General features: G+C 35.7%; 1 long non-coding RNA gene across 1 annotated transcript; it reads right to left on the reverse strand.

Annotated features, from left to right (window-relative positions):
• Positions 1 to 2229: 2229 nt before the first annotated feature.
• LOC149158157 (uncharacterized) lies at positions 2230 to 3162 on the reverse strand. Its single transcript, XR_016262025.1, has 4 exons — positions 2962 to 3162; positions 2806 to 2867; positions 2660 to 2709; positions 2230 to 2566 (listed from the first exon to the last, which is right to left on the reverse strand). It is a non-coding gene; the product is annotated as an uncharacterized LOC149158157 (long non-coding RNA).
• Between the last annotated feature and the right edge of the window lie 3656 nt (positions 3163 to 6818).

The raw sequence follows: 6818 nt of genomic DNA on the forward strand, positions 1-6818 counted from the left end.
ATACTTAAAAACATTATTCTTCTGAACATATAAAATATTTAAAAATACGCAAAAGGATGAACATCAAGTTGCTTTCCCTTTAATAATATTATAACATTATATTTTCAATTATACAAAATATTCTAAAATACACCAAGAATGAGTTTTCTTATTAATAGATAAATTATTAAAACATTGGTCAAGATTGTATCATCGTTTGGAGCACGAAATTTATAGCATTATATTGATGTGCTGAGCTTCATGGTTAAGTTTATTTATATCCATTGCTAACCAAAAAAACACGTAAAATCGCTATTTTTCAATATCTCTTCGACTTAACAGTGAAGTGAGAATATATAAATGCTCTGTGTGAATGTGGAATGGAGAAGTTTAACATCTTTCCAATGAATAGCTATATTCTAATCCCACTCATATCATCTTTCCATTAAAGATTTAATAAAAAACCCTACTTTTACTTTTTGATGTAGTCACATATTCACACTTCGTTAGAAACTATATGTTTAAATTTTGAATCAGAGAAAACATACCCATTTTGTACCACCATCGGTTAATGTAAATATGGGGTTAGTTAGTGGTAATTATTTATTTTATTGTTTTTAACACTTAGGTATACATAAGCCTGCACGAAAAGTCTAACTGTGATTTTTTTTGGGTGGTTAAGAGTTGTTGGGAAGATTATTAAAAAATCAAATAGTAATAATAATTAATAAAAATATAAAAGGTTAATTAAGTAGGAATAGAGGATTTATTGAAGGAAAAACTCAAAGACAAAAACTTTTTACCAGACAGTGGAAGCAGTTATTCTTTTTCCTTTGAGAATTAAAAGATGGTATTAAGAATGAAAAGGCCCAGGAAAGCAACCAAGGAAGGAAGTTGGAGGCATCAACAACAAGGAAAAGAACATCATAAAAACCCCACAGGAAGTTGGAGGCATCAACAAGAAGGAAAAGAACATCATAGAAACCTCACAGGAAGTGTTGTGAGGGAGGCAGGACGCTGCTTTGGGGACTTCTTGAGCTAGAAAAGGATCGAGTGCAAGCCTCAATCTAATACATAATCCAGGTTGAACTCTTGGAGGGGTTATGTGGCCTGAGAAAACAACCCTGTGAGGGTTCCTAAATAAGACTGTTATGGTATAAAAGTGCTCAAAGGAAGAGAAAAAGACGTAATTTCCTTTCTCAAAAGTTGGCTGGTCAAAGGAGTCTGTTCCGGGTTCTTCCTTGACAGTCCCAATTGAATCAGATAAGTAAATTCTTAGCTAAACTATGACTCTAATTGTGCCTGATTTATTATTACAAAGAATATTCTTCTGGTATTAAATTATGGGAAAGACTCCCTTATTGTGCCTGATTTATTATTACGAAGAATATTCTTCTGGTATTAAATTATGGGAAAGACTCCGTGGATTAGAACTGTGGTCTTGACCAAAGACTAAATTAAATACTTGTGCAAGAAAGATTTGGAGCATAGTAGTGCGTTGTTTTTGGTATAGATATATTTCTTTAATCTAATTGAGTAAGCAACATAACTCATAAACTCTGAAATATCGAAAAATTTTCTAGGAAAATTTCTAATGAATATGTGGGATTATTTTCCCTTAATATGATTTAGATTAAATGTGTTATGTTTTCTATTTGTGGTACTTAAGTGAAGCTAAGAAACTAACTGTAGGAAATCAATATGTCTGTATCATTCAAAGGAAAGAATAACCCAGTGGATGCATGGCATTATGGAGGAGAGGTGGATGAGGGAGGTAGTAGGTTAGCCTCTGACCTGGAACCTGTGGTTCCTCAAGAGACAGTCCTAACTTCTCCTCCTCAAAATGAAAGGAAGTTCGGAAAAGAAAATTGAGGAATAAGAACCTGGGAGTCTACCCTCGATCAGTTCAAGTCAATGGATATAAATAAACCAAAATACAACCTCAGATACTCCATTCAAGACTAGCAAAACCATGGAAAGAACAAGAGTGCATGTAATGAGAATTATTGATTACTGAAACAAACCCATTCCCATCCAGGGAATAGGAAACACAAATTAATTACATCACAATGCTGGAGAATTTACCTATTACACGATGTTTCCAACTAATTGCATTATAACATTTAAATAAAAAAGACACCCACAGAGAATAAGAAAAGAACTAGGTACATTTTCCGATCCATATCAACTATAATAAAAACAAGTTACATGCAAAACCCCAGAGGAGAAAGTTTCCATAAAACAAGTTAATTAACAGAATTGTTCTATATTCAGTACGCAAGGTTGTAAAAGAGAAAAAGTGCCAGGTCTTAGCTCGGTCGTAATGTGGAATCCATTACAGAACCTCTGCGGAATATAAACCTATTTAAAAACAATACAATTAAACCCTAGATTGCTATCAATTCGTAGAAAACGATTTTTTCAGTTATGAGATGTGGCCGCGAGGCTCTTGTACACATTGCAGGAAAGGTAAAGAAAACCCATCACCTGGAAAGTATAGCAGTGAAAATCCCCAAATATTTAGCTAGAGAAAATCTAATACTAGAGGCAATTGGATGAGGGATTCTGCCTATCAATAACTTCTCACCTGCATGAAAGAATCAAGAAGTTACATTCTTAAGTACTGTGGGATAAGAGTTATTGTAAACCAAAATATCTATAAAGAAAAACGAAATTTTACCTGTAGCATTGTTCTGGAGGAGAAGCGGTGATTTTGGTCTTCAATCCTACCTGTAAGCCAAAATTTAGAGCCAATTGCGCACAGGGATTTACCAGTAATGATGAATAAACAAGGCAAGAACCTATCATGCCACTGAAAAATCCCACCTGTGAGGGATCGAGTTGAATGGCTTTGAAGGTATTCTGGAAAACCCTCCAGGAACTAGCCTCTGATGAAAATTGAAAACAAAACCCGCGTAAGGAACGAGGAAACTCAACAAATCGACCAACAAAGAAACAAAGAAGACAACGTCTACTACTTACTAAAGGAATTTCGTAGCTCGAGTAGAAAAAATTAGGCGTCGAAAGTTGCAGAGACGCTTGGCGGAGGGACAAAATGACAATGCGAGTAGGGCTTCCCACAGGCAAGAATTTCCGTTAACCGTCATGAATGCAATCCAACCGTTCATCATTAACCCTAATCTCGGACGACGGAGATTATGACAAATGTTTCCCATCACGTTAAGGAGAGTGCAGTGGGAAGACCGTCAGGCGATGTCTGTAGACTTCGAACTGACCGGGGATCTCATACCATAACCCCAATAACTACAACCTAAGTTCTTATCACCATGGGCGAGGTTAACAATGTTATGTGCCTAGGGAGGCGTACCAAGTATGTTAGTACAACGTTTAATACCACAACCCCTTAATACGATTCTTGTGCCCCATCATAAATGTATTGAAAACTATCAGATGTACCTATTAAAGAATGATATATAATCTTTTAACCTTTGTTCTTAATACATGAATTCTTGATACAAGTGTAAGGCGTAATAAAATAAAAAGAAAAATTTATTTGTGGTTGATGACTGTTACAAGTGGTATCAGAGCACGGTTTCAACATTGTGACCTGATTGGGCAAATGTAGTGATATTGAATGTGTTGATGTTCACACAGAGAGAGAAAGTACAACAAGAAAATAGATTAAAATGAGGAGATGAGCTGGAAGTGTACCTCCACCAAGATCAATGATGGAGTTCGGTTCTATACCAGATCCGAAAGAAAATCTAGAATTGTGAGTATAGCTCTCTGTAGAACAGCAAACCCAAACAACTATGCTACTAGAGACGGTCCAACAACTAAAGGCCAAGATGGATCGACTAAGAATGAATAATGAAAAATTAATGCATGAACAAGAGTGAATCTTAAAGAGTCTCTCGGATAGACAAAACCATCGAAATTCTCAGCCCAACCCTGATCACGGAACCAGAGATGATGAAGAATTCCAAAATAGAAATGACAATACGCCGAAAGGAAATCATACCGAGAGGATTGATGGAAACAGAGACAACTATGAAGAACAATTAGACAACGCTTTTGATCCAAAGAAAATGAAGAAATAGAAATTGGAACTGCAGGAAGAATTTAGAAAAATCAAACCCCCAACATTTGATGGGGAGGTTGAAGAAACTATAGAAGCCTAGATAATTAATATGAACAAATACTTCCAAGTTTATGAATATGGTAATAACCTCAAATCTAGATTGATTATCTATCAGCTTCACGAGAAATCTATATTGTGGCCGGAGGAGGTAAAAGAAGTGCAAGGAATAGAGGAGAAATATGTGAATTGGGACAAGTTTCAAAAGAACTTCAGAAATAAATATCTGACATAACGGTTATATGATAAAAAAGCCAAAAAAAATCACGACTTGAAACTAGGGCAACTAACTATGGACGAATTTGTGGCAAAATATACATCCTTGTTAAGATATGTTCCGTATATTCAGGAGGAAAAAACTATAATACGATGGTTTATGGGTAGTCTTCCTGCATACATGAAGGAAATAATAGAATTCGATAACCCCAAGATCATGTATGAAGCAATTCAGAAGGCCTGAATTTTCTATCAGCAGATGAAGCAAAAATGGGATAATGGTAAGGGTTGGCCCCAAAAGAAAGAGAAGAAGAATCAGAACATCAAAAGCACTAGGTCTGCAAGTTTCAAAACAAACAAAAAAGTCAGCTAAACAAACAGTTTGGAAGAAATCAGCAGAAAGCTAGATAGCAAACAGAAGCTAATTATGCAGAAGCATTCATCAATCCAGAGCCCAACCAAATGTAGAATCCCCCTCTACAGTGTTGGGGTTGTGGAGAACCCCATTATCATAAGAATTTCCCTCATCGTGCCAGGCTTGAGCAGGATGCTAATGTACATGAATCTTCTACAGTTGGGGAGGTGGCGAGAAGCATTCCTAGGATTAATGTTGCATTAGAAGATCATCAAGAAAATTATCAGCCTATTATGAAAGAGATGGAAGGTAAGTTATTTAATCAATATGTGTCCATTCTAGTGGATCCAGGTGCAATTTTAAGTTATGTTAGCCCCAAAGTAGTAGAAAAATGTTGTTTGCAAACTTACAAATTTAAAAATCCCTCGCTGGTACAATTAGTTGCAGGAGCTAAGAGAAGAGTGAATGATAAGGTACCAAATTGTTCTATTGAAATAGGGAATCAACAGATTAAGGATGATTTGAACATATTTCCCCTAGGATCGTATGACATGTTGATTTGGATGGATTGGATAGAAGGGCATTGGTCCTTAGTAAGTTGTAAGAAAATTTCCATTAGTTACCTTGCTGAAAATGGTTCTCGATAAGAAATCCAAGGAGTTAGAAAACCTACGAGGTTACGTCCCATTACTGCCTCTCAATTAGGTAAATTCCTTAGGAATGGTTTTATGGTTTATGCCATCCAAGTGGGGTACTCCAATAATAAGGATAAGACCGCCACTTTGGGATACATACCAATAATCCAAGATTTTGTTGATGTATAACCTATGATACCAAGGTTGCCTCCAAAATGAGACATGTATTTTACTATTGAGTTGATTCCTAGAGTGACAACAGTATCCAAGGCCCCTTACCGTATGAGTGTACCCGAGTTAACTAAAATTAAAATGTAGTTACAAGAACTACTTGATAAAGGATACATCTGTCCAGGTGTGTTGCCCTGGGGAGCCCCGATATTATTTGTAAGAAAAAAATGTGGCACCTTGAGACCCTCTATTGATTACAAGTAGCTTAATAAGTTAACAATCAAGAATAAATACTCGTTACTCGAATTGACGATCTATTTGATCAGGTCAAAGGCGTGACTATTTTCTCTAAGATTGATTTATGATCAGGGTATCATAAGATCCTGGTAAAGGAGGAATACATTTGTAAAACAACATTCAGAATTTGTTATGGTCATTACGAGTTCGTGGTCTTACCTTCTGGGTTGACCAACGCGCCAACAACATTCATGAGTCTCATGCATAGTATTTTACATCCCTTTTTGGATAATTTTGTTCTTATGTTTATAAATGATATTCTAATTTATTCCAGAACCTTAGAGGAACATAAGGAACACTTGCGTATAGTGCTGCAAGTATTACGGGAGCATCAACTGTATGCTAAATTTAGTAAGTGCAACTTTTATAAAAATCAAATTTAATATCTCCAACATGTCATTTCCGCTGAAGGGATAGTTTTTTATCCTGAAAATATCAAAACTATTATGGACTAGCATGTACCTAAAAATGTAGCAGATATACGATCATTCATGGGTTTGGCGGGGTACTACCGTCGTTTTATTGATGGATTCTAATGAATTTCTTAACCCATTACCTCCTTACAAAAGAAAGGAATGATTTTTAAGTGCACCAACGAGTGTCAACAAAGTTTTGAATAGTTAAAACAGTTACTAACCATCGCCCCTGTATTAAAGATTGTTGACCCAAACAAGGAATTTATGTTCTGCACATATTCTTGTCAAGAAGGAGTGGGGGCAGTGCTAACGCAAGAAGGGAAGGTGATAGCGTATGAGTCATGGAAGTTGAAAGAACATGAGCATAAATATTTTTCTTATGATTTGGAACTAACCGCAGTGGTCCATGCATTGAAAGTTTGGAGTTATTAGCTCCTAGGTAAATGATTTATGTTGATGACAACCCATAACAATTTAACAAGTTATTTCAAAAAACCTAATTTAAATACCCACTAAGAAAGGTGGAATTCCTTTCTTAGTGAATTCGAATTTGATATTAAACACTTAAGAGGGAAGGAAAACCGTGTAATATCTACAACCGGTTGACCCAGTTGGACCAAATAATAATAATAATCATAATCATAATAATA

This window comes from Pinus tabuliformis, chromosome 5_2 (genome assembly GCF_031772625.1).
Source record: "Pinus tabuliformis cultivar Carrire ecotype Pingquan chromosome 5_2, CPIR1, whole genome shotgun sequence".
NCBI lineage: Eukaryota > Viridiplantae > Streptophyta > Pinopsida > Pinales > Pinaceae > Pinus > Pinus tabuliformis.